Source organism: Neofelis nebulosa, chromosome 3 (genome assembly GCF_028018385.1).
Source record: "Neofelis nebulosa isolate mNeoNeb1 chromosome 3, mNeoNeb1.pri, whole genome shotgun sequence".
Classification (NCBI taxonomy): domain Eukaryota; kingdom Metazoa; phylum Chordata; class Mammalia; order Carnivora; family Felidae; genus Neofelis; species Neofelis nebulosa.
The window spans coordinates 103948184-103975504 of record NC_080784.1 but is presented as its reverse complement, the minus strand read 5'-3'; the positions used below and the strand labels follow the sequence as shown (position 1 = coordinate 103975504).

Below are 27321 nucleotides of genomic sequence, written 5' to 3'. Positions count from 1 at the left end.
GATTGAAACTTATGCCACCAAGAATTTCCTTTCTCCACCCACCCGGCTGGTGGTTGAACCATTTCTCACCTATGAGAAAAGATGAACACACAACTCCATGCACAAAACTTAGCACCTGCTACCTACATTTTTGTCTCTTCGTGTTTTCTTCTATCTTGTGTATTTTTTCAGATGAAAACTCAAAAGTTTATTGCAAGAGGAAAACAGCCATATATCAGTTTCAGCATTTCGCTGATGCCTTAGCTATATTTGCCAGTATGATTTTTCCTCCTTCTTCTCCAGATTTCTTCAGATTTTCTGGTGTCGTGGAGAGAACACTGGTTGGAAACTTAAGAAGCCTGGATTCTCACCATCCCCTGCTAGCATGAGCCATAACATTAGGCGTGTCTTTAATTTCTCTATACTTCTGTTCCCTAAATTAGGGAATTGAACATAATTATGTCCATGTCCCTTCTAGTTCCAAAATTCAAATGACTTATGATTTTTCCTGCCAAAACCAGGGGTGGTGGAAGAGTGAGAGTATCTGTGTGAATTGCTCCCAGCTGCCACAACGACAGGGTAGGCTTGGAATCCAGAGCGCCTTCTTTAAGGAAAGCAGTTTGTTCCCGGAAGGGCCTGGGACACATTAACAGAAGAAGTTAGCCACTGCTCACTGTTCACCCCCAGCCATGACATACTTCCTTCAAGTAAGCAGAGTTGTTCACATGTAACCTACATATCAGCTGCTCCCAAAAGCAATCACTTTTTCACTATATGCAAATCATAAGCAGGACTCAGCACAACATGGGTTCCTCTAAAAGAGAAAAATCACTCCACAAAGCATGACTGAAAAACAGAGAATTTATGGAAGGGAGACTAAAGGGACAATTTAGACCACAGAGCAAACAAATATCCATTAGACAGCTCTGTGGCTCCCAAAGGCCCTGGTTGGCTATTTGTACAAGTTTGGTGTTCTTTCCTTTTAACACTGTCTTCCCACCCAAATTATTATTTTCTTTCCTTTGCTTTCTTTGTTATGCAGGAAGCCTGAGCACCAACCTAACCTAGCTTCTACCAGTTTATCAAACTCCCTTTTAAGTAAAATTGACCCCACCCATAAGAAAGTCTACAAGCTGCCAAGAGGTTATTTTGCCCCTGCGTACTACACATAGTTCTTCAACTTCTCTGATTAAGCCCATATCATTTCCAAGTAAGAAAGAGTATCAGAGAAAGACTATTGTATTAATAAGACCTCCCAGGTAGGCTGCTAAGGACAGTACTTCACACACAGTGTGACCATACGCAATGTTTATATTCCCTTTCAGATTAGAATAAATAAAACTCCATTGTGGCTAAAATCAACAACACAGGAAACAACCGGTGTTGGTGAGAAAGTGGTGAAAGGAGAGCCCTCTTACACTGTTGGCGGGAATGCAAACTGATGCAGCCACTCTGGAAAAAAAACAGTTTGGAGGTTCCTCAAAAAGTTAAAACCAGAACTGCCCTATGATCTAGTAATCACAGTAATTACTGCTGGGTATTTACCCCCAAAATACAAAAACACTAACTCAAAGGGATACATACACCCCTATGTTTATGGCAGTATTATTTACAAGAGCCAAGATATGGAAGCAGCCCAAGTGTCCAGCGACTGATGAATGGATAAAGAGGAGGTATATATACACACTGGAATATTATTTGGCCATCAAAAATGAAATCACCATTTGCAACAGCATGGAAGGAACTAGAATGTATTATGTTAAGTAAAATAAGTCCATCAGAGAAAGACAAATACCATGCAATTTCACTCATATGTGGAATTTAAGAAACAAAACAAATGAACAAAGGGGAAAAGAGAGAGAGGGAGAGAGAGACAAGAAACAGATACTTAACAAACTGATGGTTACCAGAGGGGAGATGAATTAAATAGGTGCTGGGGATTGAGGAGGGCACTTGTGATGAGCACAGGGTGACATATAGAAGTGTTGAATCACTATATTGTACACCCGAAACTAATATAATACCATATGTTAATTAACTGGAATTAAGTTAAAGACTTAAAAAGCAAAAGCAAAAACAAAAAACAAAAACAAAAAACCTCCATTGTACAGGCTTAAAAATGAAGTTTTCTACATCCCCATCACCATAAGAAAATAGCTTCACAATTTTCATCTAATTTTGAACAAAAATTGATCTCATCTTAAAGATTATTTAATACTAAAGAGCATTGAGTATTTTTGTCATCAAGCACTTGACAATCAATTATTTTGTATCTTTTGTAATATCACAATAATCATTTCATGACAGTATTATAAAGCTAGAACTGTTTGGTACTCATACCTTTCTAATAAGTTTGCAGACTCACTCTGCCAAGAAACTAATGTGACAACATTTGCTTTCAACTTCAACACAAGCAGAAAATTGATTTAAAGGACAACTGTTTGCCCATAATTCCATGATAAACTATTGATAATCATGTTTGTAAAATAACTCATGCATAACAGTGTGTTTCTAAAACTATGTACACACTATGATTTTTTTAAATACCGTGAATTAAATTGTGAAGTAAGCCTGCAAAGATGTGAAAATTATACTCTTCAGTCAGTGAAAGGTAGAAGGGATACAGTAATTCTGTTTTTTCACTGAACTATTAATGAAAAGCAGTCTTTCTTTAAAGTTTTTCTAGGGGTGCCTGGGTGGCTCAGTTGGTTAAGCGTCTGACTTCAGCTCAGGTCATGATCTTGCGGTTCATGGGTTCAAGCCCCACATCAGGCTCTGTGCTGACAGCTCAGATTTGGTGTCTCCCTCTCTCTCTGCCCCTCCCCTGCTCACTCTCTGCCTCTCTCTCTCTGAAAAATAAACATTAAGAAAAATAAAGTTTTTCTATAGGAAAGTAACTGTACAAATTGTTTAAACCTATCACTGTAGATACAACTTGTCAAAATTTAATACTCATTAATCTGTAAATCTAACATTTTTTTTTTTTTTAATTTTTTTTTTTTTTTCAACATTTTTTATTTATTTTTGGGACAGAGAGAGACAGAGCATGAACGGGGGAGGGGCAGAGAGAGAGGGAGACACAGAATCAGAAACAGGCTCCAGGCTCCGAGCCATCAGCCCAGAGCCTGACGCGGGGCTCGAACTCACGGACCGCGAGATCGTGACCTGGCTGAAGTCGGACGCCTAACCGACTGCGCTACCCAGGCGCCCCTAAATCTAACATTTTTTACAAACACATAGAAATAAGCATTGCTTCATAGCAGAGTATGGTGATTGAGCCCCTGGGTGTAAAGCCAGGCTGTCTGAATTAATAAATCTTGGCTTCCATCCCAAGCATCATGTGACTTCAATATTCTGTGGCTCAACTGGCTCATCTGGAAAACGGAGGTAATAATAATACCCTCAACACTGGCTTGTTGTGAAGATCAAATGCATTAATACATGTAAAGAGTTTAGAATATTGCCCAGAACTTTGTAAGTGCTCAATAAAAGTTAACTATTATTTTTATTATTATTTCACAAGTCAGGTATTAAGACACATTGACAGTGCTGATGAGCTCTCTCATCATTATATAAACCAGCTGTATGTTTCATCGCCTGCCTCACTAATCACATCTACCACTCTCCAGATCATGTTTCTACTATTGCATTTATAGGGCTTTAAAAAAATTTGATACATTCAGAATTTAATTTTGGGGAAGGTAGAGATCCACCCTTATTTTTTTTTGTATGTCTACCCTGCTTTTCCCCAGACCATTTTTTTCAATGAATAACCCATCTTTCCTACATTTTTCTTGTCTGTTGGCTCTCCCATAACCTTAGACCAAAGGTCTCCAAAGTAGGTTTCAGATATACCTGACGGTATATAAAGACTTTCTAAAGAGCAGACAAGCATAGTTAGCTTTATGGGTATGTCGAAATCTTCAACTTCCATGTACTTTTTCCTAAAATCATCTGAGTCACCAGCAGTCTCTTTTTTATTAGACTTTATTTTTTAGAGAACTTTTAGGTATACAACAAAACTGAGGAGTAAGTATAGAGTTCCCATATACCCTCTGCCCCTACATACACACAGCCTCCCCCACTATCAACATCCTCTACCAGAATGCTACATTTGTTGCAGTTGATGAACCTACGCTGACCCACATCATAATCACCCAGAGTCCATAGTTTACATTAGAATTCACTCTTGGTGGTTTACATTGTAGGGATTCTGACAAATGTATAATGACATGTATCCACCATCATAGTATTAGACAAAGTAGTTTAATTGCCCTAAAAATCCTCTGCTCTTCCTATTCATTCCTCCCTCCCCAGTAATCCCTGGCAGCCACTGATCTTTTTACTGCCTCCACAGTTTTGCCTTTTCCAGAATGTCATATAGTTAAAATCATACAGTATGTAGCCTTTTCAGATTGGATTCTTTCTTTTTTTTCAATGTTTTTAAAAATTTTTTTAAGTTTATTTATTTAACTTAAGAGAGAGAGAAAGAGAGCATGAGAGGGATAAGGGCAGAGAGAGAGGAAGAGAAGGAGAATCCCAAGCAGGCTCTGCACTGTCAGTGCAAGCCCAATGTGGGGCTCAAACTCACAAACTGCGAGATCATGACCTGAGTTAAAATCAAGAGTTGGATACTTAACCGACTGAGCCACCCAGGTGCCCCCAGATTGGGTTCTTTCACTTGGTAATATGTCAAGGGTCTCTATTCATACTCCTCTTTCCAAATTTCCTCCCACTTTAACAAGAAAGACTTACCTCTTACTTATTCCTAATCTAAATATTGTACATTGCCAAATTCAAAAGTAATCCTTTAAACAATTTCTTTAATCATGGCACCATAAAATATCTTCCCCCATCCATCTCAGTAAGAGATATATTTCCAATGAAGTTTGCTTTTTAAGTGACAAAAACCCCAAAACAAATTAGTTTACATATATGGTCATAGGATATATATTTGATGTGAAGAAGCACAATAATATTGCCAATAAAAGACTTTTTAAAAAAATTTCTTTAACATTTACTTATTTTTGAGAGAGAGAGAGAGAGAGAGAGAGAGAGAGTGAGAGTGAGTCAGAGTCTGAGCAGGGGAGAGGCATAGAGAGAGGGAGACAGGGAATCTGAAGCAGGCTCCAGGCTCTGAACTGTCAGCACAGAGCCTGACACGGGGCTCAAAACCACAAACTGTGAGATCATGACCTGAGCTGAAGTCAGACGCTTAACTGACTGAGCCACCCAGGAGCCCTATAAGACTTTCAACATGAAAGCCTATTAGATTAGGATAAGAGTCTATAGAGAAGTGAAATTAGAAAGGAAGTTGAACGAGAAAAAGAAACAACATGAAATTTCTGTTAGCGAGGAGTTTATTAATGTTTTAAATGGAAGATGATGTTTCAAATCACTGTAGAATCTACATTTCCATTGAGTAATAAAATAGCTTTATTTTGAAATATGGATACTTGCAACATCCATAAGCAACATCCTTTCCTGCTATTTAAATTTATAATAAAAATTTTACTTTAAGATACAAAACAGATGAACATAAGGGAAGGGAAGCAAAAAGAATATAAAAACAGGGAAGGGGACAAAACATAAGAGACTCTTAAATATGGAGAACAAACAGAGGGTTACTGGAGGGGTTGTGGGAGGGGGGATGGGCTAAATGGGTAAGGGGCATTAAGGAATCTACTCCTGAAATCATTGTTGCACTATATGCTAACTAACTTGGATGTAAATTAAAAAATAAATAAATAAAAATTTAAAAATGTTCTAAGATTAAGAAGGTGCATTTCAAATATAAAAATAAAAAATAAAGAAGGAAAAAATATTTTAGGGAAAATATACTTTTTCAAAAAGCTTTTAGGGGGATTATGATAAAAAATATCCTTAAAAGCACACTAGGCTGCTTATTCTCTTACATCCCAACTACCTTCTCCTCCCACCTCAAACTTGATTGGGATTATTTAGGTACTTCTAGGTGTGTGTGTGTGTGTGTGTGTGTGTGTGTGTGTGTGTACATGCATGCGTGTGGTTAGGGGTGCAAAGTACCCAGGTTATATAATATGAGCCCATTATAGATGGACAGCACTTCGAAGAACATAGTCTTTAGCTTTATCCTCTTTCCTTTTTATTTTTTCTTCCTAATCAGAAACTTTTATGAAGGCTAGAACCTTGCTGCTCTAAGTGTTTTCTGTGGATCACTAGTGTTGGCATCACCTAGAAGCTTGTTAGAAATTAAGCTTGAGTCCAAGCTTTTGAAGAAGCATTTTAACAATATATCCAGGTGCTTTCTTTTTTTTTTTAATTTTTAAAAATTTTTTATTTTTGAGAGAGCGTTAACAGGGGAAAGGGGCAGAGGGAGAGAGAGAGAATCTTAAACAGGCTTAAGATTAAGGGACACGGGGCTCCATCCATGATCATGGGATAATGACCTGAGCCGAAATCAAGAGCCAGACGTTCAACCTACTGGGCCACTCAGGCACCCCTCCAGGTGATTTCTATGCACAAGAAAGTTTCAGAAGGACTAGACTGGTGGCACCTAGTTGTCTAATTATCTCGTGAGTGCCAGCCACACCCGGTGAGGTCCCAGTTCCTCACTACCTAAATTTATTTTGGCTGTTCCATAATGACCATCATCATTACTCATACTAATGACATATATTTATAGACCAATTAACAAGCACTTTCACATACATAATCTAATTTGATCCCAACTACAATCTTCAATTTAGAACAAAGTGCTTTCTGCAAAGAGCACAAATTCAATTCCACCAATGTGAAGAGACACGAGTATAGCTTCCTGAATTGTTTTCAAAGATGAGCATACTCTAAGTCCAAAAAGTCATTTGGAGCTATTTTCAAATTTAACAACATCAATATTATTCATTCAAATATAGTTTGTTGTTATATTCCAGAAGATTTTAGGAAAAAAACATAATAAAGTAGTGGTTTGGGGGTGGATTGGTTTTATTGTTAAATCATAAAAATTTAGATCTGGAAAATATGTTAATAAAACTATGTTGAGAGAGGCCAAACAACCTGTTTAAGATAGATTCACAAACCAAACCACAAACAGAATAATCTGATAAATCAACAAAAGGTTTTTAAAGGTCTAATTGCACATGTACTGTCTCAGGTTCTAAGTAAAGAAATAAAAACCCTTGCTATTAACTCTCTATCTGTGGTGTTCTCAGTTCATCCTTTATGTATCAGATAAAATAATAAATAATAAAAGATGCATCCCATCTTTAAGGAATATTTATTTTCTGCTTACGAAGAGACTAAAGTGAGAGATGAAAGAAACAGGTAACATTTACAGGGCAAAAGATGGAAAAGAGCTATATAATTTAATATTGTATGTCTCAAAGTGATGTGAACAAGCACAGTGAGGTGGGATTAGTAAAATAAAACTGAGAGAAACATTAATTTCAAGGCTTTGTAGTTGGTTCATTTTGGACCCACCAGTTTTTATTGAGCTGCCAAAAAAAAAAAAAAAAAAAAAAAAAAGACTGCAAGCAGGTGTCTAGAACAAAAAGGCATTGGGGAAAAAAAGTAATGAAGAAGGCGCCTGTAGAGATGTGACACTTAGTGGCCGTTCTACGCAGAGGGTCTGTATGAACTACAGATAAGGAATCGATATACTAAATACTGATATTTCATCCCTCCTCCAGGAAGTTGCTCATTCATATTTAGACAAGTTTATTTTCAAGGGATCATATCTGGTAAATTGGACTACTTAATCTTCTTTGGAAAGCCTGGTGGATTGTTGAGGTTCTACCAACATGTCTTCCTGAAACTCAAGAAGCCCTCTTCTGGACCAGAAGTCACACAAGAGACTTGCAGTTTTGTTTTGTTTTAATGTTTATATATTATTGAGAGAGGGGCAGAAAGAGAGGGAGACACAGAATCTGAAGCTGTCAGCACAAAGCCTGATTGGGGCTGGAACTCACAAACAGAAAGATCATGACCTGAGCCTAAGTTGGACGCTTAACCAACTGAGCCACCCAGGCACCCCAAGAGCCTTGCAGTTCTAATGAGTTGTTTTTTTGTGCCAAGACTGAGCTGTCACAGAGACGCTAGGAGCCCTGTACTAGGTTCTAAACCTCTTGTGTGGAGCCACCGTGAACTCATGAACAAAGCCCATCTTTGACTTCATTGAAAGTTTATCACTGAGTGTCAGGTACACAGCTCCTCGAGCACAGCAACCTTACCTTATCTGTAACTCACTTAATACAGATTGTGACGACCCCCTCCCTCCCACACAGAGTAGGCATCAGCATGTCACAGCTCTGAGGGCATCTTCTCCATTGCTTATTTCCCACCCCTTCTTGGAAATGGGCTTGCACTGTTCCCTTCACCTCTTTGCTCTACCCACCTACCCACAGTCATTCTCTTTTGGCAGCTGGAAAGGACCTGGCACTCCTGATGTAACTACCAACGGCTTTCTGCTTCACCAAATTGGGTTCTGACACCAAGCTCTGTTGCCAAGGGCCCTGCCTCGCTCCAGCTGTTCCCGTATTTCTTCCCCAGTGGCATGACACCCACAGTGAGGGGCGGGGGAGAACTCATCCCCCAGCATCCCTGCTTCTATCCATGGGCTCCACTGGAAGCTCTTAAGTATCCAACACAACTATGTGCTTCTGAGCACAGGGTTTTAACAGAGTTTGGGCTAATCAAATGAGCACAGTTTGTTTTGTGCTTTGGGACAGAATGAACCTTGTTAACTGGTGTCACAAGTCTTGAGCCAAAATAGACATCAGAGCCTGTGGGGAGTAGCCACAGGGTGACAAGGCTGCTTTCTAGGAGTTCAGGTAGACATGAGCCACATGCTTGAACCTGCCACTGGCACAAGTTGCTAGACAGACCTTGTATCTCTCCCTGATTTTGTCTATGGCACATACAACATCTCCACAAAGTTAAGGGGGAAAGAATCCCACCACTCTAAGTATATTCATTGGTTTAGGTTTTATATAATTCTTCCCAGTGCTTATTGCCATGGATTAATTTTTACACGAAGTTAATCAACTGGCTTGTAGGGCCTTCAGAATAAAGCTTAAAGTGTTGCCATTTAAAAGCACTCCATCAACATATACCCTGATCACCTTCTCTGTGAAAAGCAGAGCTTCAACTGCCTGCTGAAAATCTGATTGCCAAAATATTGACTAATCTCTTACAGAAAAATAGAATGCACTGAGCAGCTTGTGAAATACAATTTGGATGGCTAAATATGTTGTGGGTTTTTTGGGATTCTGTAAAGATTTCCAATTCTGAACAAATTTCTTTATGCATCTTAAATTAATGGCCTGGCTCTATGAAACTTGGTACTTTGCCTCACCTCAACTGACTTTAGTATTCTTCATATTATTGTAGATGATGAAAACACCATCTGTCCTTGAGAAGGCTTTGAAACTATTTTGAATAAAGAAGGGTAGTTTCATTGAAGTTTTACATTATTTATATAATGTTGGCAAAGGATCTGAAAAAATAATTTTAACAGTTTTATCATAAAAAGGATGCATGGTTATTTAAAATGAAATGATATTTTCTAATTTAAAGATTTTAAAACTTTGTTTCAGAGATCCTGAAGCCTCAAACTTGAAGTCTGTCATAATCATGTTAGTGATTCTTTTATGCAAAATATGATTAGTAATATATTTTGTTAGACATAGTGAATACTCACAGCTCCCCTACCAAGGAGGATAAAGCATCAAATTAATAAATGTCTTACCTTTGGTAAGTTACTTCATTTATGTAAGCATCAAAATCCTCATCTACTTAGGGTTGTTGGGAAAAGCACATGTATGGAAGTTGCTTTGAACAGTGCCTGGAACACAGTAGGAATGCAGATGTGACTGTGAAGATTACTCCTGCTAACCAGGTAAATACACTTCCATTTTCATCCTGGTCTTGATTTTCTCTCACTTATTAAATATTGACTAAGTATGTGCTATGTTTCGGGCTCAGGTGCTGTGCATAGAAAAGTGAATGAAACAGATTCTCCTCATGGAGCTTTAGGAGTGACACATCCAGGCAAACAGACCACTTAAAATGCATGCCATAAGTGCTCTAGAAGCATAGAGTGGGGACTCGGCCCAGTCTGGGGTTTCAGGAAAGACTTCTTCCTGAAACATGAAGAATGGTTAGGAGTTGGCCAGATAGATGTGGGGGAAAGTATTTCGGGCACAGAGAATCCCAATGAAAATGCCTGGAGGTGAGAGAGAACTTGGAGCCTTTGAGTAACAGAAAATAATTCAATAAAGTTGAAAATTAGATTTAAAAAAGTGTTTACAGATGGGACTGGGAAATTAAACAGGGACTAAATTATAAAAGGTATTGTAAACCATGGTGTAGAGTTTGGAATTTATCTTAAAGCAACATGAAATCATAGAAGAGCTGTATGTAAAACAGCATGGTTGGCTTTTCTTTTTTTAATTTTTTTCTTCATGTTTATTTCTTTTTGAGAGAGAGAAACAGAGACAGAGCATGAGTGAGGGAGGGGAGGAGGGAGAGGGAGGGATGGAGAGAGAGAGAGAGAGAGAGAGAGAGAGAGAGAGAGAGAGAGAGAATCCGAAGCAGGCTCCAGGCTCTGAGCCCCAACACAGGGCTCACAAACTCACAAACTACGAGATCATGACCCGAGCTGAAGTCGGATGATTTACCCACTGAGCCACCCAGGTGCCCCTTGGTTGACTTTGTTTTAGAAGCATCATACATAATGAGGAAAATGAAGTGGAAGAAAGGAAGACTGGAGACTGGGAGGCTAAGTTAGTAGCCAATACAGTAATTTAGAGAAAAGACGATAGTGACCTGAATTATGGTCATGACAGTGGGACTGGAGAGACCACATGGGTGACGTGTTTAGTAGGTAGCCTCAGCTGGAGGAGGTGATTTATGAGAAGAGGTGGGTGTGGTAAGAAAGGAGTCAAGAATGATCCCTTGATTTACTGGCTACTGAGGTGCTGCCACTCACTAGACAGAATGTAAGAAAAAACAAGTTTGGGAAGAAAGATAATGAGTTCAGATGAAGACACAATGAATTTGAAATGTCTACAGAACATCTAGAGAAATCTAGAATCCAGAAGAGGTCTGGACTGGCACAATAGCTTTGGGAATAATCAGCACATAGCTGGTAATTAAAACGAGGGAAGTGGAAAACCAGAGATAGTGTAAAAAGGGAGAAATTCTCTGAGACAGAATTCAATGAAACATTGACACGTGAGAGATGAACTGAGGAAGAGGAATCCCCAAAAGGGACTAAAAAGGAATGGTCAGGGGTGCCTGGGTGGCATAGTTGGTTAAGCATCTGACTATGGCTCAGGTCATGATCTCACAGTTCCTAGTTCCAGTCCCCTCCATTGGGCTCTCTGCTGTTAGCATGGAGCCTGCTTCAGATCCTCTCTCCCCTCTCTCTGCCCCTCCCCAACTTGCACACGTGTGTGGGAATTCTCTCTCAAAATAAATAAACATTTAAAAATTTTAAATCCACAAACACACATGCAGACACATGCATATACACACTCATATGTACTTTATTTTTAAAATGTTTATTTATTTTTGAGATAGAAAGAGCCAGCAAGGGAGGGGCAAAGAGAGGTGGACAGAGGATTGAAGGCAGGCTCCCTACTGACAGCAAAGAGCCCAATGCAGGGCAGAACTCATGAACCATGAGATCTGATCTGAGCCGAAGTGGGATGCTCAACAAACGGAGCCACCCAGGTGGCCTCACATGGACTTTAAATCCTCAAATAATAGATTAGTTTTCCTCTAAGATCCACCAAGTTCTACTCTGTCTTGTTTTCCTTCTCTTACCACCCCCATCCTCTGTAGTTACACTACAACTCATCCTCACTTCTCAGCAGACCAAACTAAAGGAAGAAAGAGAACAGGGAGTGGGTGCAAACTCAGGTTCTGTTACCAAAGCTAAACCATTGTCCATGTGTCCTGATTGTAACTGTTGTACCAAAACTTCCCAATGGAAGCAACTTATTACCATTTTAAGTGTACATTGTAGAAATGAAATACAATTTGACCAACTTAAGTTATGAAGTTTAATTTTCATCCCCTAACAATGTCATTGACCTTTAGAAAGTTTAAGAAGGGAGACCACACACTATACATTTCAATATTTCAAAACTTTCACTACTACCTCTTGCTACAGACTATACGTCTAGAGAGAAAAAAAAAGCATGCATAGCTTAATTTCTTTTCTATATTTAAATAATCAGAAATCATTTATTAAGAACAAATGCAGTTGGAAAGGTTTGCTGCAAAGAAAAATGACCTATTTTTAAGGTCCAACTATAAGTCAGAAATTCAAATGTCTAAAATATCTAATTGGTCAAGGGGTTGAATGTACAAAAATTTTGCATTTTTAGTTTTTCTTTACTCTTTTAAAACATATGGTTTAGCTAAAAGAAATAGGATTTATTTAGATAGCAGAAGAATGTCAGATTATATGACTCATATCCTACCTAAATTTTCCTGTTGGAAAATTTCCTCTAACAGATGAGTAATCTAATTTTATGCTGGATCAGCCCCACAATCTGATACAGTTATGGGTTTGAAATAGAAGTGATTTGCTAGTTGTGTGATTCAAATGCTTTTCTAGTATAATGCAGTCATCCCATTACTTTAACAAAAAATTGAAACTAGGTAGAAAATTTCTAATGGTCTTTATCACTAATGAAGCATGTCAGTAATGTAAACTAGATTTTCATCTTGAAAAGAACTAGAAGTTCCCCAAGTTCCAAAAATGCAAAGAAGGCAAATATGTAAATGATGAGCTTGACACTGATTGCAGGCAAAATTCTAAAATAGATTCTCAAACAGATGGTTTGTGGGCATTTAGAAACATAAGAGGTGACCATCAGGAGCCAGCATGGGCTCAGTACAAACAAATTTTGCCAGGTAATCCAATAGAGTTATTAGACTACAATGGATTTGCAAAGTTGATGTAATATATACAAGGTTACCTAAAAGGTAAAAAACAATTGAATTATTCAGCCATAATAAAGTATGCATATAGATTAGTTACTATGATATAATTTACTATGACTTTGCATAATCAATCATTCAACAAATATTTATTGAGCACTTACTTAGCATCTTGCACTTTGCCAAGGGCTTATACCCAACCTCTTTTAATGTAGTTCTGCCTATGAGGTAGGAGCTGTTATTACAGAGGCAGTAGAGTATAAGGGTTTTAAGTACACAGACTTGGAGCCACAGAATCTATTCAAATCCTGACTCTGTCACTTACATGGCTGTGTGACCGTGAGAAAGTCACTTGATCTCTTCCTCAGTTTGCTCATTTGTAAAATGGGAATGATAATAGTAACCATTTTGTAAAGGGATTGTGAAGATTGAATGAGCTAATGTATGTAAACATCTTAGAAAAGTATCTGACACATCATAATAAATGCTACTAGAGTATCAGTTATAACAACTCCATTTTAGAAAAGTAGGTTGATGTGTTCAAGACACCACTGTTTCCCAAGCCAGGATCTAAACCCAAGGCTGCCTGATGCCAAAGTCCATGCCCTGAATCACTATAAAAATTACATTTAAAAAAAAATATGTGACTTTCTTAGATGATTTCAAAGAACCCCTGACACCTACTTTTTTATACCTCTGTTTTAACAATGTATATTATAACTAAGGTGTCTGGAAAGATATTTCTGGGCTCCTGTGCTGAAACTTTCCTACAGACCAGGAAAGCTACTTAGGAAATTGGGTTTACAAATTTGAAGGCTAGAGTCCTCACATTATAAAAGGCAGATCGTTTTACCTCTGGAGAATGATTTTCTTCATAAAGAATAAATATTGTAATCAAGGAAACTCATTAAGAACAGTAGCTAATGTTTATTATTGCTAAATATGCTCAGGCCTGTTCTAAGTGCTTTTCACACGTTATTTAACCCCCATGACCACTTTACAAGGATGTAATTATTAGCCTCATTTTTTTCTTTTTTTCAGAGAGGTTTACAACTTGCCCAAGGTCACCCAGCTAATAAGCTACAGAGCTGGAATTTAAATCAGGAGGTTGGCTCTGGAACCTAGGCTTTTCAAATTCCCTCTTATAAAATCATGTCCAGCTGTGTATGGTACACACCATAGAACCTCAAAGAAGTCGTTTGTTTCCAGCAATCTCCCTCACAGCCTATTTGGTCATTTGGCATACTTAAGTCCACTTACTTAATCATCCATTCTCCACATTTCCAGGTTTCCTCAAATGCCTACTCATCAGAGATGCCCCTTCTTGAGTATGTTATCTGCATAGTAACATTCTGGCCACTCTCTCTCATCCAAACCTACTACTTGTCATCGACAGGCATTATTCATTTGCTTGTTTGTTGATTATTTCCTGTCCACTCATCTGTATAACATAAGCTCCAGGGAACTTTGTCTACTTTGTTTACTACATTATTCCAGAGCTTAGAATAGAGCCTGGCACATACCATGCTCACAAAAATATTTACATAAATGACTAAATTCTTTCGGATTCTTATTTGCTACATAATCTAATTTTTATTAGTAATATCAGAAACAAAAATAAAAGAAAAATGTCACCATCAAACATAATACACAATCTCTGTTAATTTTGGCCTTCATATCTAGTCTCTGTTTATAAGCAGATACTGGTATTCCTTTTTACAGGTAGGTACTCATGACAGAGATTCCAACATGCATCTGCCTTTTCAGAGAATATTATCAGATCAGATAAAAATCCACTGCTGGTGGGGCACCTGGGTGGCTCAGTCGGTTGAGCATCCGACTTCAGCTCAAGTCATGATCTCATGGTCCATGAGTTCAAGCCCCACATCGGCTCTGTGCTGACAACTCAGAGCCTGGATCGTGCTTCAGATTCTGTGTCTCCCTCTCTCTCTGCTCTCCCCCACTCACACTCTGTCTCTGTCTCTGAAAAAAATGAATAAATCTAGGACACCTGGGTGGCTCAGTCAGTTAAGCCTCCGACTTCAGCCTCGGGTCATATCTCACAGCTCGTGAGTTCGAGCCCCATGTCGGGCTCTGTGCTGACAGCTCGGAGCCTGGAGCCTGCTTGGGATTTTGTGTCTCTCTCTCCCTCTGCCCCTCCCCTGCTCATGCTCTGACTCTCTCTGTCTTTCAATAATAAATGAATGTTAAAAAAATTTTTTTTTAATGAATAAATGTTAAAAAAAATTTTTTTAAATCCACTGCTGAATGGATTTTTGCTTGTCAATGACTTTCAAAAACTACATGTTCAGGGGCCCCTGGGTGGCTTAGGTGAGCATCCGACTTCAGCTCAGGTCATGATCTCACGGTTTGGTGGGTTCGAGCCCCATGTCAGGCTTTGTGCTGACAGCTCAGAGCCTGGAGCCGGCTTCAGATTCCGTGTCTCCCTCTCCTTGCCCTCCCCCCGTTCTCTCTCTCTCAAAAATAAATAAAGATTTTAAAAACTTAAAAAAAAAAACACCACATGTTCAGGCTCAGTTTTTTTCTTTTAAGTAAAAGCAAAGTTCGTCAAGGCTTTTACATCTGCATATTAGAAGTCATTTTACCCTGAGGCATCTGGGTGGCTCAGCCGGTTAAGCTTCCAGCTTCAGCTCAATTCATGATCTTGCAGTTCATGGGTTTGAGCCCTGCATCGGGCACTGTGCTGACAGCTCAGAGCCTGGAGCCTGTGTCTCCCTCTCTCTCTGCCCCTCCCTGCTCATGCTCTGTCTCTGTCTCTCTCTCTCTCTCTCAAAAAATAAATAAACATTAAAAAATTTTTTGAAAAGAAAAAAGTCCTTTTACCCTACATTTTATATTGCCAGAGATGAAAATTACAGTCCTAATCCAGTAGTACTTAACTATAGCAAGATTCTTGAGATACAAACCATGCTTTCTTTTCAGTTAACCTCTTAGAGATCAACAAAAATTTAGTGGTCACTAAAGAAAGCACACAGATACAGAATTAACATTTATGTGCTACAAATTCCTTCACAAAGTATTTTAGCACCATTTTGATAAACTCAGAGGTTGTAAAAATGTTAAATATAGATTTTCCTTGAACTATCAACAAGATGAGACTAGGTCAGTGGAAATATGAAATCCACTTAGGTATGAAATGCTTACCTAAGAGTTTGTGCTAGAAATTGCATTAGCTTTTTATTACTTCTTAACAATACACATTTATTATCTCACAGTTTCTGTGAGTCAGGAATCTGGGTACAACTCAGTTGGGTCTGCTTAAGGCTGCAATCAAGACCAGCCAGGGTTGAGGTCTTATCTGAAAGCTCAACTTGGGAAGGCTTTGTTTCCAAGCTCACTTATGTGATCACCAGCAGTATTTAATTCCATCTGGGCTGTGGAATGTGGGCTTCAATATCCATAAGGCTGTTGGCTGGAGGACCCTTACTTCCTTGCCATATGGGCCCCCCTAACATAGAAACTTGCTTCATCAAAGTCAACAAGGAAAGGAAACTGCTAGGAAGATGGAATTTATATTCTCTTGTAATCTACTCAGAGGGGTATCATTTCCTCAATGTTAAGGTAGTCTATTTGTTCAAGGCAAGTCCCTCAAAGGGAGAGAAGTATATAGGCCTTGAATACCAGAAAGTGGGGATCAATGGGGGCTATCTTTGAGGCTGCTTATCACTGAAGTACTATCTCAAAATAATACTTTATTGCTTGTTAAAGAGACATGCTCATACGAAACCCCCTTCTTGTCTTAGCTGTCCACTATTAACTCTCTTGAGAGTCACCATCATCTGGTATTCTCCCACTTCTGCTGAAGCTGCTGCTTCTGAAACAATCTAAGACTTCCTAGGCAACTTTAGGTAGAAGTAAACAAGGTGAAAACAAGAAATAAAGTAGACTCTTTTCCTCTTAAATCATTAATTTGAATAAAGAGTTGATCTATTATATAGGTGCAGCATCCCTGGACTTTAGGGCCAAAGGAGAGTAGCTAAGGTTGTACAAATGACATATTCTGTAAGAGTCTCTCAATCAAGAACCAACATCACTTTTGCACGTACAAGTTCTCCTACTGGTTATTAATAAAAGCTAAATTGCAATTTCACTCCTGTCTGTATGCAAGCATTGGGATTGCAGTTAGATCTCATCATGCCTCTTTGCATTAATGAGCCCTACTTCATGATTGGACTTCTAAATTGCATGTCAAGTCTGAGCAGAAGAAATTGAGTTTGGGTAAACTAATAATATCAGCTTTCTTCTCTATGTACAGTCTATCTTTGAACAATGCAAGGGTTAGGAGTGCTGACCCCCCCCCCCGCCCCACCCACCACACTGTCAAAAATTTGCATACAACTTTTAACTCCCCAAAACTTTACTACTAATATCCTACTGCTCACCAGAACCCTTACCAATAACATAAACTATAGACTAAATATATTTTGTGTGTTATATGTATTATATACTGGATTTTTAAAACAAAATAAGCTAGAGAAAATAAAATATTAAGAAAATACATTTACAGTACTGCATTGTATTTATCAGAAAAAAAACCACATATAAGTCAACCCATATAGTTCAAACCCATGTTATTCAAGGATCAACTGTAGACATCAATGCAATCATGAGAGGGAAGTTAAGATCCTCACCAAAAGAAGAAAATAAATTGATTCACTGTTAAGGTGAAGATAATACATTTGGCATAGAAGTGGATTCCCATTTATAAGAAGCAGCACAGGGTAGTGGTTATAAATACAGTCACTTGAGATAGAGTGCCTGCAAATGAATCCCGGTTATATGAATTACTAGCTGTGTGACCCTCAGCAATCAATCTCAGCAATCAAATCTTGGATTTCCCCATCTGTAAAACAGAGATAATATTTTCACCTACCGCATAGGGTAGTTATTAGGATTAATATTTATAAGTGCTTAAATCAAGACCTGGCACACAGTAAGTGCTACATGCATGTTTGTTAAATAAAAGAATATCTTTTAAGTTTTTACGTCATGTGACTTCCAGTTTCTGGTCTAGCACACAGTCATCTTGGAAATGATCACTCCTGTCCACAGGAAAAGAAAAAAGCTGAACAAACTAAAAACCAACAACTTTCTTAGATGTGTCAGAGAAGTGAGGTCACAGAACAAACCACTGCCGCAAAATCTAGAGAGGCAGACAGGCAGATACAGAGAACCACAACTTACCAGAACAGAAACTCACACTTAACAGAAATCTCTACAGGAACCTTTGTGGTAGGAAACCTAAGCTGTAATAGACTAATTGTTGGAGTTTAGTGTAGACAAGTCTGAGAGTTAAAAACTCCAGTTGGGGGCCACTCATAGGATGACTCCCACTCTTTTGTAAGTTTTACCTCCAAAAGCCCTACCAGACTCTCACAGTGAGGTTTGGGAAAAAACTTTTCTCATGCTTCTGGCAAGGAGAGGGAAACAGTAGCCATTTTGATATAGGGCAGAACACTCTGCTCTTCTTAATAAGTCCTGCCATAAGAGAAACTATGTCACCAGAGCCCAAAAGACTGGGGTTTTGCCAGAGCCTACCTGACCTAGGAGAAAAAAAGACCCAACTCCATTCCCCACTAGTTTTCCTGTCTTACCTAAGGAAGGTGGGGGTGAGAAACTGAGAACCACTTGTAAAGGTCATATCCCAGGCTCACTGAAAGAGTGGGACCAAATCATAGGACTATAGAATGCTTCCCCTTCCCTACAGCTCACCAACACTGAGGGCCTATCGACTCCAGTTCCTTTTATCCAGTACGTGATGTCTGGTTTTCAAAAAAAAAAGTTACAAGGCACACTAAAAAAATATATAGTTTGAAAAGACAGCAAACATCAGAACCAATAGCAGATATGGCAAGGATGTTGGAATGATCAGACCAGGAATTTAAAATAGTTATGATTAACATGCTAAAGGCTTTAATGGAAAAAGTAGACAACACTTAAGAACACAGGAGACAATCTAGATGACCTTGGGTTGGAGAGGATGACTTTTAGATAGAATGCCATAGACACAATCCATAAAAGAAACATTGACAAGTTGGACTTCATTAGAATTAAAAGCTTCTGCTCTATGGAAGACACAGACAGAATAGAATGAGAAGATAAGCCATAGACTGGGAGAAAATATTGAAAAAAACATACCTATCATCCAAAATATACAAAGAACACTTAAAAACTTTTTTTTTTACAAAGAACTCCTAAAACTCAAGAGTAAGAGAATATAAAACTCAACTTAAAAGTGGACAAAAGATATGGACACCTTAGCAAAGATTTGCAGATGGCAAGTAAGCATATGTATTTGCTCAACATATGTTAATATCATATGCCATGAAGGAATTGCAGATTAAAATAACAAGGTATCACCATACACCTATTAGAATGGTCAAAATCCAAATACTGACAAAAGCAAATGGTGGTGCAGATGTGGAGCAACAAGATCTCTTATTCATTGTTGGTTGGAATGCAAAATGGGATAGCCACTCTGGAATACAACCTGACAGGCTTCTTACAATGCTGAACATATTCTTACCATGTGATCCAGCAATTGTGCCCTTTGGTATTTACCCAAATGAGTTGGAGACTGATGCCTACACAAAAACCTACAGTGAATGTTTATAGTAGCTTTATTCGTAACTGAAAACTTGGAAATCAAGATGCCCTTCAATAGGTGAATGGATAGACAAACTATGGTACATCCATAAAATGGATTATTCAGTGATAAAAAGAAATGAGATATCATGCCACAAAAAGACACAGAAGAACCTTAAATGCATATTGCTAAGTGAAAGAAGCCAATCTGAAAAGGTAACATACTGTATAATTCCAACTACATGACATTCTGGAAGAGGCAAAACTGTAGAGGCAGTAAAAAGATCAGTGTCTGCCACGGGTTAGGGGAGAGGGAGGCATGAATAGGTGGAGCACAGATGATTTTTAGGGCAACGTAAGTATTTTGCATGATACACTATTAGCGAATACATGCCATTATACATCTGTCCAAACCCATAGAATGTACACTACCAAGAGTCAAGTCTAATGTGAATTATGGACTTTGGGTGATAATGATGTGTCAACGTTCCTTCATCAATTGTAGCAAATGAAGCATACTGATGGGGGATGTTGACTGTGGGGGAAGCTGCATGTATGTGGCAGGGGTGGGAAAGGAGGGGTGTATGGGAACTCTGTATTTTCCACTCAGTTTTGCTGTGCTCTAAAAAATGTCTATTGATTTTTTAAAATCTATGCTGTTGAAATATAGCTCAAGTTTAGATTGTAATTGAAAGCTCTCCTATAACATCAGTGAAGAGCAAGTTGGAAATCTTTGCATGGCAGCACAACTTTGCTGGCACCAATCATACTGCCTAGCACATATTAGGAATTCCATAATTCCTTTTCTGCCTCCACTTCACTCCAGAAATCTGTAAGCCCTCAGCAGTGTCACCTGGAGGAGGGGAGTGGATGACAGCTGTAAGCACATTTGATGTAAAACAGATTGGGAATCCCAGAGCTATGGACAAGAACGAGCTAACCTCTTCAAGAAATTTAGATCAGTGCTTCTCCAACTTTAGTGTGTATAAAAATCATCTGGAGGAATTTTTTTTTTTTAAATAAAAACTGTACAATCCCTCCTGCAGTTTCTGATTCAGTAAGTCTGGGGTGGAAACTAAGAATTTGAATTTTCAGCTGGTACCCTGGTGATGCTGATGCTGATGGTCAGTGGATCATGTTTAAAAGTTGCAAGAATTTGTATGTTTTTTTTTCATTTTTATTTTTTACTGTTTATTTATTTTTGAGAGAGAGAAAGAGAGAGAGAGAATGTGAGCAGGGGAGGGGCAGAGAGAGAGGGAGACACAGAATCCAAAGAAGGCTCCAGGCTCTGAGCTGTCAGCACAGAGCCCGGTGCGGGGCTCAAACTCACAAGCTGTGAGATCATGACCTGAGGCTAAAGTCCTTTGCGCTTAACCAACTAAGCCACCCAGCTGCCCCTGGATGGTTTTTAAAGATGAAGTCGGCTCAGCAGACATTCTGGAATTTATAAAGGAGGAGTTTGAGACCAGAAATCTGGCTGAAAGGGACTAAGGAACTCCTCAAAAGGGTGAATTTGTTTGGCAAGCACACTGTACTTTGAGACTTTAGATGGATTGAGTTGATGAAAACTGAGAGAAGGCCTAAGAAAATTCAGTCTATGTTTTGTTTTGCTCTCAGGGAGTTATAACAATATTTGGGTCCTCTTAGAAAGGGCATGTGCTGTGTGGGTCACCATAGATCTATTACTTCCTATGGTCCTCTAACCGATCAGCTTCACTCATTTATAATCTGCCTGGACCTTGAAGTCATTTGACTTTGCAAGTCCTGTACTAGACAATCTTTCAGACCCCCACATAGCTTTAAAATTATGAGATGTTATCTGTAGACTTCCCCTTTTTGTGCCAGAGAGGAAGTTCCTAACATAATATTGGCACATTGGCACATAACATTTTTAACTATAAATCCTCACACTGCAATGAGGAATTTTCAGGTAAAATTTGCTTCATGAATATTATAATTTCTTATAACAATATAACATAATAAATAGTCATCTTCCTTTAGGAAAACTTCATGTATACGGGGCACCTGGGTGGCTCAGTCAGTTGAGCGTCCAACTTCGGCTCAGGTCATGACCTTGTGGTCTGTGAGTTCAAGCCCTGTGACAGGTTCTGTGCTGACAGCTCGGAGCCTGGAGCCTGCTACGGATTCTGTGTCTCCCTCTCTCTCTGCCCCTCCTCCGCTCATGCTCTGTCTCTGTCAAAAATAAATAAACATTTAAAAAAAAAGAAAACTTCATATATAAAACTAGAGGTAGAAATTAATATGTAAGTGAATAAATAAGGCACCTTATAACAGTTTAGGGTTTCCAGACTTAGTAAAAAAATAAATAGATACAAAAAAAAAAAAACAAAACCCAGGATTCCCAGTTACATTTGAATTTCAGATAAACAACAAACAATATTTTAGTATAAATACGTCCCATGCAATATTTGGAACAAATTGGATACACTTATACTAAAAAAATTATTTGTTGTTCATTGAAATTCAATTGTAACTTAGCACCTACATTTTATCTGACAATCTCTAATAGTTTCCTATTGCTGCTGTAACAAATTACCACCAACTTAATGGCTGGAAGCAACATAAATTTATTATGTTACAGTTCTAGAAGTGAGAAATCTAAGATATATCCACATGGCTACATTCCTTTTGGAGGTTCCAGGGGAGAATCCATTTCCTTGCCTTTTCCAGCTTCTGGAGGCTTCATATATTCCTGCTCATAACCTCCATCTTCAAATCCACCAGTTATAACATCTTCTCTCCTCTCTGATCTCTGCTTCTGTTGTCACATTCTCATATTGTCTCATTCCCTCTCTCTGCCTCTACTGCCTCCTCCCTCTTATAAGCATCCTTGTGATTACATTGGGTCCACATGAATAAAGTCCCCATCTCAAAATCCTTAATTTTGTCACATCTGCAAAATAACTTTTGCCATACAAGGTAACATATTTACAGGTTCTTGGGATAAGGATGAGGATACCTTTGAGGGGAGGGCATTATTTTGTTTACCATATATCTCACAATAGTTATTGGAGTTACAATGAGTTTAACCCATAATAACAAATTCTACTTTCATTATTTTATCTTATTATTTCTAATTCTACTTAAGATATGATCTTCTTTGTAGAAGTCTAATTGGCACAGAACTTTTCTGGAACATATTTATTTTTTAGACATTAAACCATGTAATTTCCTACAGATTTTTATCAATGAGCATGAATTTTCTTTTTTACAGATGAGAACAGATCAAAGAGCTTTAGCCATTTGCTGAGACAGAGTGATATGCCTAATATTGTTGTGTCCAGGATTACCCACATGTTACAACTATCTGGGTGCAGCATAAATCAAAATGTCCCATTTCTCCTCCCCCCCCCACTTTGTTGTACTTATATGAAGATATAATTTTCTTATTCCTCTAAAAATACAGAAAAAGCTTAAAATAATATAAGATCATATCTAGATATCTGAGGATAGCAAATGGTAAGAAAAGGAAGCTCTTTTAACTATTCCATAGAAATTAGAGATGAACTTGATAATATGAGTTTTTAAATTTATATTATCAAATTAAAAATATGAAAGGGAAATACATACTACATGTGACTTATAGTGTTCAGTCATTTTTGTCTTTGTTTGGACTGCTATAACCAAAATACCACAGGCTGGGTGGCTTGTAAACAGTAGAAATTTATTTCCCACCATTCTGGAGGCTTAAAGACTGAAATCAGGGTCCTGGCACGGTTGGATGAGGGCTCTCTCTGCGTTGCAGACCTCTTATGGCATCCTTATGTGGTAGAGGAGGCCAAGGAGCTCTGTGGGATCTCTTTATAAGAGTATTCATTCTATTCGTGAGGACTCCACCCTCCCCTTCCAAAGACCCCCACCTCCTCAAATGATCTCCTTTGGGGATTAGGATTTCAACAGATGAATTTAGGGGGGGCACAAACATTCAGACCACAGCAGTTGTCAATGCATAAAATCTTCTCACATATTAACTAAGTGGTTTCCAGTTTGAGTCTTGAAAAACAACAACAAATGTCTTTGTTAAAATGTAGTTGAAAGCCAAAATCTCTTCAAAGAAGAAGTTAAATGCATCAGAACAAGAAAAGGAAAACACATTTTAATTTTTACTTTTTGTGATGATAAAAGCTACTCATATACCTTAGAGAAGATCTGGGAAATTCATAAAGAACAAAGTTCAAAAAGAAAAAAAAAAATCCCAGAATTCCACCACCCAGGGATAACCATCTTAACATTTTGCATTATTTCTTTCCAGGATAATTTCTATAAAACCAATTTCTATATAGACAAATTGTATAGCAGACCTGTATGGTAAATAAAATTGTAAGATTCCATTTGTTCATTTATTTATACATCTATCAATTTCTTTCACCAGATGTGCTATGATAGACCATTCATCCACTTACATGGTACACTGCCCATTTCAGTGGGTGCTGTAAAGGTTAATAAGACATGGATTTTTATACTCTAGTAGAAGTATATTTAGTCTGGATTCTTCTGGACACACTAAACCAAAGACCAATTCAAAAGTATTGGCTCATCAAATGGAAAGTCCAAGAACGAGTGCAACTACTCCTACATAAGGGCTCCACTTCTCTCCCTTATCTCTCAGTGTGCTGGCCTCTGTCTGACTTCATTTTCAAACACGTTCTGTTCTCTCCATGTGGTGGCAACACGGCCCCTGACAGTTCCACCCTTGCGTAGTTCTTAGAGTTCATAATCCTAGAGAAGGAAAGACCTACTCTCTCCAAGACTTCACACGTCAAGACTGATGACAGAACTCTGTTCAATCCTGCCTGGGTGAACAGCAAATGAGGAAAAAGGGACGGGGTTTCCATGATTAATAGAGCCTGGTCATACTTATGCCTGCATTAACATTAACACCAGAATAATGTGGGATCAGGAAAATAATATGGGCATTTCTTCAAAAAATAGAAGGGTGCTGGTCATACAAAGCAACAGATGTCCAGTAAAGAGGAAAAGATGTGTATTCAGATATTTTGTTGAAAAACAGGTTATTTTTAGACAGATAATCCAGGTTAATATGCTGATTCAAATGGATTCCTTTTTAAGAGTAGAATGTACAACATTATCTGAACCTCTTTTCAAACTTCAAAAACTTTTTTCCCCTGAAAACATGAAACAAAGTTTCCCTGGGTGTTTCAAAAGTTTGTTGTTGTTTTTGTTTGTTTTTTTTTTTGTTTTTTTGTTTTTTTGTTTTTGTTTTTTTTTTTTTACTAACAATGAGGTAATGGGGGTACCTGGCTGGCTGAGTCAGTAAGTGTCTGACTTCGGTTCAGCTCATGATCTCACAGTTCATGAGTTTGAGCCCCACATCCAGCTCTGTGCTGACAGCTCAGAGTCCGGACTCTGTTTCAGATTCTGTTTCCCTCCCTCTCTGCCCCTCCCCCGCTCACACTCTGTCTCACAAAAAATAAACGTTAAAAAAGATTTTTTTTAATAAAAAAAAATGAGGTTATGAAGTAAACGAATTTTGTGATGATATGTAGATGTGAGTGGAGATGGATTATATATCTTTGGACTAACTCCAATAAAAGGCAGATGCTGCAGTGTTAAAGTTACACTAATATGATAATGAAAGAATGGTGGAAATTCTACCAAAGTGGAGGAAAGCAAAGGCAAAGTAATCAAGCAGCAATCTCAGAACAGCAATCTGAGATGGTGAATCTGGGTGGTTTCAAGGGAAGCCCTTACCAAGTCAAAAAAAGAAGGAAACTAGTATTTGAATAGCTATTCTGTTCAAAACGCTGTGTTAGATTGTTTTTTTTTTTTAACGTTTATTTATTTTTGAGACAGAGCATGAACGGGGGAGGGGCAGAGAGAGAGGGAGACACAGAATCTGAAACAGGCTCCAGGCTCTGAGCTGTCAGCACAGAGCCCGACACGGGGCTCAAACTCACAGACCGCGAGATCATGACCTGAGCCGAAGTCGGACGCTTAACCGACTGAGCCACCCAGGCGCCCCTGTGTTAGATTGTTTTAACTTTACACAAAGTAATTATTATTTCCAAACTAAGATATGGAAGCTGAAGCTCACAGATTACTTAACTCATCCAAAGTCCATTTGAACTGAAATTTACCTGAAGTCGAACTCCATTCTATTTGCATTACCAAGCTGCCCCCCCACCCAGAAAAGGATAGACTACCTCAATTAAAGGCCCATTTCATTTCTGACAGGAAGAGAAACTAGTAAATGCCCACTAAAAGACCGTAAGGATTTAAATGATGAATTTAGCCAGGAGTTCTGTTGTGAAATTGTGCTATGAAAGAACTTAAGTTGTTAAAAGAACTTGAATGGCCTACACTCTGTAAGCCCCTTGCCTGTTTTGAAAGTCAATCAACTGTCTGAGCATGTGTACATAATTTCTGTCCACTTTCCTCCTTCACAATTCTTGTCTCCAGGCCATGTTAAGCTCATCCTATCTCATTCTTGGCTCATGCTGCTCCTTCTGCTTCAAACACTTTTCCTTTCCTCCAGATGATATCATGGCTGCTCCTTCTCATCACTGAGGATTTACTAAACTCAACTGCCACCTCTACAAAACGACCACTTTCTGCAATTACCCCTATTACTATAGCATCACCATTCTCAGATAGCATTAGTATGTCAACTTGTTTTATTTTTTTGTTTAAGATTTATTGCTTGCCTCCTCCAAAGAGAATATAAATTTGTCGAGGAACAGATTTCTGTCCACCCCAGTTCTGTAACACTTGAATTATTCTTGAGACACAGAAGGCCACACACACACACACACACACACACACACACACACACACACAATGTAACTAATTAATTGAGTACATGGATTGCAAGTGGTACAACTGGGACTACAATGTATCAGTGGTAGTAAAAAACGTAAGAGACAAAAGTAGCAGAATGGAGCCTGAAAAGGAGTTCGAATGTTAACAAAATAATATGCAAACACTTAAATAGCACTTACTCCATGCCAGGCACTTGTTCTAAGCATTTTACCTGTATTAACTCATTTTTATCCTTCATAATAAATAGGTTTAACACCCCTTTGTTGCAGATGAGTAAAGTGATGCACAAAGGCTAACTTGGCCAGGGTCACAGAACTAGTCAGAGGCAGAATCAGAATTTGAACCTAGGTAGTTTGGAGTTCCTGCTTTTAACTACGCTTCAAAACGCCGAATGGTTGGCGGCACGAGTATCCGGTTCCTCTATGAGCATAAAAATAAGTTTATCCGCTTAAAATACTGGGGAGATTGAAAAAATAAACACATTTTGTTTCAGCTAGTGGTGGTTGTAACACTGTTAGTTACAAGTCGGCAATATTCTCAATTCTTGTCAACTTCTCAAGCCTACCAGATTTCACCTTCAGCCTGCAATAACCCCACCTCACCATCTCAAAGTTTTCTCCCCTCCCTCCTCTCCTCTTACGCCCGTTTATTCCAGCGTTTCTCCACTGAAAATGATACAAGCTCTGCCTCTGCATCTTTCTACTGGCTAAATCTCAACTTCTTCATCTGTAAAATAACAATAATACCCGTCCAGTCTATCCCGCTAGAACTGAAGAAAGGGTGAAATGTGAAAGCCCTCTACTGATATTAATTTCTATCCTTGACCGTTGTTTTCGTGTCCTTTTCTTCCCTACACTTCATGATAAAAGAAATAGACTTTCCCGTTCAGAAACTCGCCTCCTTAAACTCACTTGCTTCTCCTAGCCAGCTCCGCAGGTGCCAACCTCGCTTTGAGCTTGCGCACTAGCGACGGCGGCAGCCTTGGCTTTCCCACCTTCAGCCGCC

The 27321-nt window shown here is 38.6% G+C and overlaps 1 long non-coding RNA gene across 1 annotated transcript in view; it reads right to left on the bottom strand.

Annotated features, from left to right (window-relative positions):
* The window catches only part of LOC131507123 (uncharacterized), a 37365-nt gene extending 10059 nt beyond the window's left edge, over positions 1 to 27306 (bottom strand). Inside the window, exons 1-2 of the long non-coding RNA XR_009259341.1 lie at positions 27228 to 27306; positions 9704 to 9799 (exon numbers count right to left, since the gene is read on the bottom strand). This is a non-coding gene — a long non-coding RNA (uncharacterized LOC131507123). The remainder of the gene's footprint in view (positions 1 to 9703; positions 9800 to 27227) is intronic.
* Positions 27307 to 27321: the final 15 nt, after the last annotated feature.